Consider the following 5,351-nt stretch of genomic DNA (forward strand, 5'->3'; position numbering starts at 1 on the left):
CAGTGGGGCTGGGTAGGGCCAAGGGAAGAGGAGGAGGGGGCGAGTCGAGGGATACTCAGAAGGCCAAGTGGACAGGCCATAAGCCTTACAGACTTGGGAGGGATAAGGCCAGAGAAAGGTCCAAGGTTGGTCAGCTGCCCCTGAGGTGGGAGCCTGGGAGAAAGAACAGATTTGAAGGGAGATGCTGAGGCTTGTTTGGAACATGGTGGCTGTGAAGGGCTAATGGGACACACAGGGGAAGGCATCAGGAGGTTACAGGACCCTCAGGGCAAGGGCTCAGTGGGTGGTTGAGGCTGGAGACAGACAAGGAAACCAAGGCCATGAAGGTGGGTTTGACAGCCCTGGGTGGGAATGAAGAGAGAAGACCAGCCTTGAGAAATCAGCCTTAGGATATTTATATATTTATATCAGTAAGGAAAGAGTTGGGTTGCAAGTAACCAAATCCTGACTGGCACTGGCTGAAACGATGAGATGGTTGTATATTGTACATCACCAGAGTTGGGGACAGCTCCAGGCATGATACAATCCACAGCTCCAAGAGAGTCTTGTGGTCCCAGGTTCCCTCTTTCTCTGCTCTGTTACCCTCAGTTGAAGGCTTGGCTCCCACATGGGCTCTCCTCATGGCCCCAGAGTGGCTGCCACAGATCCAGGCATCACAATCAGACATGTTAATTTTTAGTAGAGGAAGTTGGCGGGGTGTGGTGGTGGGGGCATCTCTTCCCATGGTACCTTTTTGGAAACAAGGAAACCTTTTCCCAGTGTCTCCCAGCAGCCTTCCTCTTCCATCTCATTGGCCAAAATTGGCTCACATGCACATCCTGACCCAATCATTGGCCAGAGTGATGGCATCACCATGATTAGCTTGGATTCCTCAGGATTCCCCCTGCCACCCAGGTCTGAGGCTGGGGCTGAGGTTTTAGTTTGCAGGCTGGTGAATACTTGAACAAAATTGGGCTTCTATTAGAAAGGCAGAAAGTTGGGAGAATGGGCAGACATCAATAAACTAATCAGCCAAGGCAGTGATGTACAATTATGCAGGTTGAGACCTACATAAGGGATGCCTGGCTGGTAGGGTGGAAACAAATAGGGGCTGAAGTTCATGGCTGAATATGCCCAAAGGGGACTTCTTTTTCTAATTAACATAACAGCCCCATATGGTGAGCAGTGACCCTTCAACCAATGCCCTCCTACCCGAGAGAAGAGCTTACAAAGGAGACAGAAAAGGAGTTCTGGAGAGGAGTAGGAAAACCAGGAGGGTGGGGAGTATTGTAAGAGATGAGAGAATTTTAAGGAGGGAGAAGGCAACATTGTCAAATGATGCTAAGAAGTCACACAAAACTGTTTTAATAACAGTGATAGAAAACACTTATATAGGATTTACTATGTGCCAGGCATTGTTCCAAGCCCCTGATACACAAGAATTTATTTAACCCTCTCAGCAACTCTGTGAGTCAGGTACATTCTCCATATTGCAGATGAGGAAAGGAGGTCCAGAGAGGTTAAATAACTTATCCAAGGTCACACAGGAAATGCAAAACTGAGATTTGGACAAGGTTTTGGTTGGTCACCTTGTCCCACAGAGGCTCAGAAACACCCACTGTCTAGCTCTTTCTCAGTCTCCCAGCCTTCCTGGCTCCTCAGCATGGTCGTTGACCCTGCTGCTGAAGTCACTAGCTGGGTGGAAGGCAGGTGCTTGGGGGAGGTGCCTGTGTGATCTGGTTTCTGCTCCTCACCACTTCTCCTTCCAAATTCCCCCGGAAAAAGAAATCAGGCCCTGCTCAGTTCAAGATATTAAAAGAAAAAAAAAAAAAAGCACATGCTTAAAAATGGAAAAAGTAGAAAAGACTGTACAGTGAAAAGTAAGTCTTCCTCCTGTACTTGGGCTGTGTTGACAGATTTCTCAGGTCTCCTAGGCATGTACCAGCAATATACATGTGTGTGTATATGTGTGTTATTAATTTTTTTCTTTCACTCTACATAAGTGGTACCTAGTACAGTGAGGTGGTTACAATCACAGACTCTGGAGGCAAAGTCCCTGGGTATAAATCTGAACTCTGTCACTTCTAGGCTCTGTGGTTTTGGGCAAGTGATTTCACCTTCCTGTGCCTGAGTTTGCCAATCTGTGAAATGGTATGATAACAGCACCTACCTCATGGACTTGTTGGAGAATTAAGCAATTTAATAAAGCTCTTAGAAAGCTCAATTTGTAAAGCTCTTAGAACAGTGTCTGGTGCTCAGTAAAATGTCAGCTAATGGTTATTCTCATTTCTGCACCTTTTTCATATTATATGTTTCATATATACATGTATGCTTTTCTAATCTCTTTTCTGCACCTTGCTTTTTTCACCAACCCAGTGTCACTCGGAGATCATTCAAGAGGCACACAAGTAGGTCCCCTATCCTTTTTTACGTCTGTGGTGCCTCCTCTAGGACCCACATCCAATAAATTATTTCCACGTTTCATTAACGGACATGTGGGTGGCTGCCAGTCTTTTGCTGTCATAAGTGATGCTGTAGGGTGTACCCCGTGCATCAAGGTAACAGAGGCCCTCCCCTTGGTGGGGCTATATTCCTGAGTGTGGGGGGGTGCCATGAGGACACCCCAATCTCTCTGCCTCTGTGAGTCTAGAAGGGCTCAGGTACACAGCTGCTGGATTTCTTCCCTCAGATGAAGTCACCCTCCATGGTCTGTGGGGATGGGCTGGGGGGTGGGGAGCACAGACCCCTGTCAGCTCTTCATTTACGTAGAACACCTATAATGTGCTGTGTTGCACAGAGTTGGGAACAAGTGACAGAAAAAGCCCTAGGCCCTACCCTCACGGAGCCTGTGATGCAGTGGGAAACAAAGACCCATTCCCAGATAGACATGCCCTAGCATGGTCAGGGGAAGGATGGGGGCTGCTCACATATCATAGACAAGACCTGAAAGGAGCAAAGTGGTCAGCCGGTGACAAAGTAGGGAATTGCATTCCAGAGGGTGTTACAGCAAATGCACACTCTGGAGGAGAGCGAGCATGCTTGATCAAGGATATTCAAGTCGCTCCGTGTGACTAGGCTTTGGACTACAGAGGGAGAAAAGGTGCCTGGGCTAGGAAGGACTACAGGGATGAGATTATGCAGGGCTCTGGAAAACAATTGAGTTTGGATGTTTCCCTGGGGTCCTGGGGAGTCATGGAAGGTTCCCAGGGTGTTGTCCCCAGACCATTAGTATCAGCATCACCTGGAATCTTGCTGGAAATACAAATTCTCCAGCCCCATCTCAAAACTTACTGAATCAAAACCCCTGGGGGTGGAGCCCAACAACCTGTTTTAACAAGCTCTTTTGGTGAGTCTAAAGCATGCTAAGGTTTGAAAACCACTGGGGTTTAGAGTAAAGTCGGCTTTGCAGTTCATCAAAAAATCATGGTCTGGGGAATTCCCTGGCGGTCCAGTGGTTAGGACTCCACACTTTCATTGCAGAGGGCCCAGGTTCAATCCCTGGTCGGGGAACTAGGATCCCCGGAAAAAAAAAAAAAAGTCGGTCTGAGTCCTTAACTGTTAGGCATCAGAATACCAATGAAAACTGTTAACTTATTGAGTATTTACTCGTGCCAGGCATTCTTCACGTGCTATCTTATTGGCTTCCCGAAACAGCTCTATGAGATGGCTGCCTTTGTCCTTGTTCTGTAGAGAAGGGTGTTAAGCCGCAGTTAGATTAATTCCCACATGGAGACCAAATTGTTTTTCACTAGAATTGTGATATCAATGCCTGATTGGGTAGAAAGACAAGTAGGCGAGAACCACCAATAGGAACTCCTTGAAGGCCTTCCCATCGCAAACTTCGTCCCCAGCACCCTCTGCCGGCCAGGCCCCGCGCTACTGGGTGTTGAGCACCGCCCTCCCTCCGCCCCGCAAGCCGTAGGCGCTGGTTGGGGTGCGCGTTACCATGGAGACAGGCGGGCGAGGCAGGCGTGCCTCGAGAAAGGCAGAAGTCGGTTGTGGAAGTGTAGGCGGCCATTTTGAGACCGGGCAAGAGGGGCGGGACTGGAGCGGCAGAGTGACGGTTGACCGGTTCAACTTAGAGACTGGTACCACGGGGCGGGGAGAAGAGGGAGGTGCCTGGGGTCATGCCTGGGAGGGAAGGGTGGGGGGGGCGGGGTTAAGAAGGGGAGGGGAGGGGGGAGGCGAGGAGGGGAAAGGCTGGGGAAAAGGAGGACAGTCCAGGGACTGGGCACAGGAGGGGCGGGGCGGAGAAAGGGCGGGGCGAGGAGTCGGGAGAGGCTAAGAGAAGAAGCGGGGCGATGAATAGGGTCGGGGCTAGAAGAGGCGGAGCGTAGAGCCAGGCTGTCCAGGGAATGGAAAGGGGTGGTGAAAAGGAAGGAGGCGAAAAGGTGTCGGGGTTCAGGGGGAAGGTGAGGATCAAGAAAGTGCTGACTGACAAGGTAGCGCCGACAAGGAACGAGGAGAAGTTGCAGGACGAGGAGAGGGTGCGGAGCGAGGGGAAGACCAGTGGCGAGGAGAGTTCCCAAGGCAAAGAAAGCGTCTCTAAAGAGAAGGGGCGGGGCCATAGGAGGGGGCGGGGCAAGGAGCTGGCTTGGGAAGAACAGCTCCCCCAGGATGAGGGGGAAGGGTGGGTCTATAAGGGGCGGGACGAGGAGCAGAAGCCGAGCAAGCTCCAGGCGAGAAACAGGAGCGGGGACAGGGGAAGCGCGGGGCGTGGGGAAGGGGCGGGGAAGGTCCGGAAACAGGATCCGGAGAGGGGCGGGTCTAGAGGCAGGACCCGGTACCTGGGCAGGGCCCGAGCACGGACAATGGGGCGGTGCGAAGAGAAGTGGGGGGCGGGGCAAGAAGTGGGGGCGGAGCCACGTGCAGGTTCGCGACCAGAGGAACTGGGGAAAATAGGTGGGGCGCAGCTAAATCGAGAAACAGAAACCGAGACCCAGTGAGAGTAGCGGTGGGAGGCAGAGCAGGGGCAAGAGGAAAGAAGTGTGGGGCAAGGTTAAGGGGGGAGGCCAGGAGGCCGGGCGAAACCAGGAGTAGGGGCGTGGCCAGGAGCAACAGGAGGGGCGAGACCTGGAGTAGTAGCAGAGGCGGGGTCCAGAAGTGTAGTAGATGCAGGGTCTGGGGCAGGGCCGAGTTCTGGAGCAGAGGCGGAGCCAGGAACAAAAGCAAGGGTGGAGCCTGGAGCAAGAGCAGGAGAGGAGCGAGGAGCAAAAGTAGGAGTGGAGCGTCTGAGCAGAGGCGGGGCCAGGAGCCTCTGGACGAAGCACCGGAGCGAGGCGGGATCTCAGAAGGCGCCTACCGAGAACAGTCTTGCAGGCTGGTGACCTCCGCATTCTCCAGGTTGAAGCCACGTTATCCACTGCCCCGAG

This window comes from Leucopleurus acutus (assembly GCF_964270905.1).
Source record: "Leucopleurus acutus genome assembly, chromosome: 20".
NCBI lineage: Eukaryota > Metazoa > Chordata > Mammalia > Artiodactyla > Delphinidae > Leucopleurus > Leucopleurus acutus.